This window comes from Octopus bimaculoides, chromosome 10 (assembly GCF_001194135.2).
Source record: "Octopus bimaculoides isolate UCB-OBI-ISO-001 chromosome 10, ASM119413v2, whole genome shotgun sequence".
In the NCBI taxonomy this organism is placed as follows: Eukaryota; Metazoa; Mollusca; class Cephalopoda; order Octopoda; family Octopodidae; genus Octopus; species Octopus bimaculoides.
The window spans coordinates 47,747,932-47,748,271 of NC_068990.1; positions in this window are offsets into that span (position 1 = coordinate 47,747,932).

Consider the following 340-nt stretch of genomic DNA (forward strand, 5'->3'; position numbering starts at 1 on the left):
GTCCTTACACATGATGCTGGCACAAGTGCCAGAAAGGCGACGCTGGGCACAGGTGCCATCACAATTTCGCTTTCGCTTGCCCCAATAAGTCTTCGCAAGCTGAGTTTCGTGTCCAATGAGGGAGACGACGTTAGCATGGGTGCCAGTCGTTGAATTTAGTTCGATTTCACTTGCCTCAACAGGTCTTCGCAAGTGGAGTTTAGTGTCCAATGAAGGAAGTGGACTGGCTGAGGCCTTAGATTTAGGTCTCACTTGGCTCGCCGGGTCTTCTCACGCACAGCATTTGGCAGAGTTTCTACAGCTGGATACCCTTCCCAATGCCAGCCACTCAGAGAGTGTA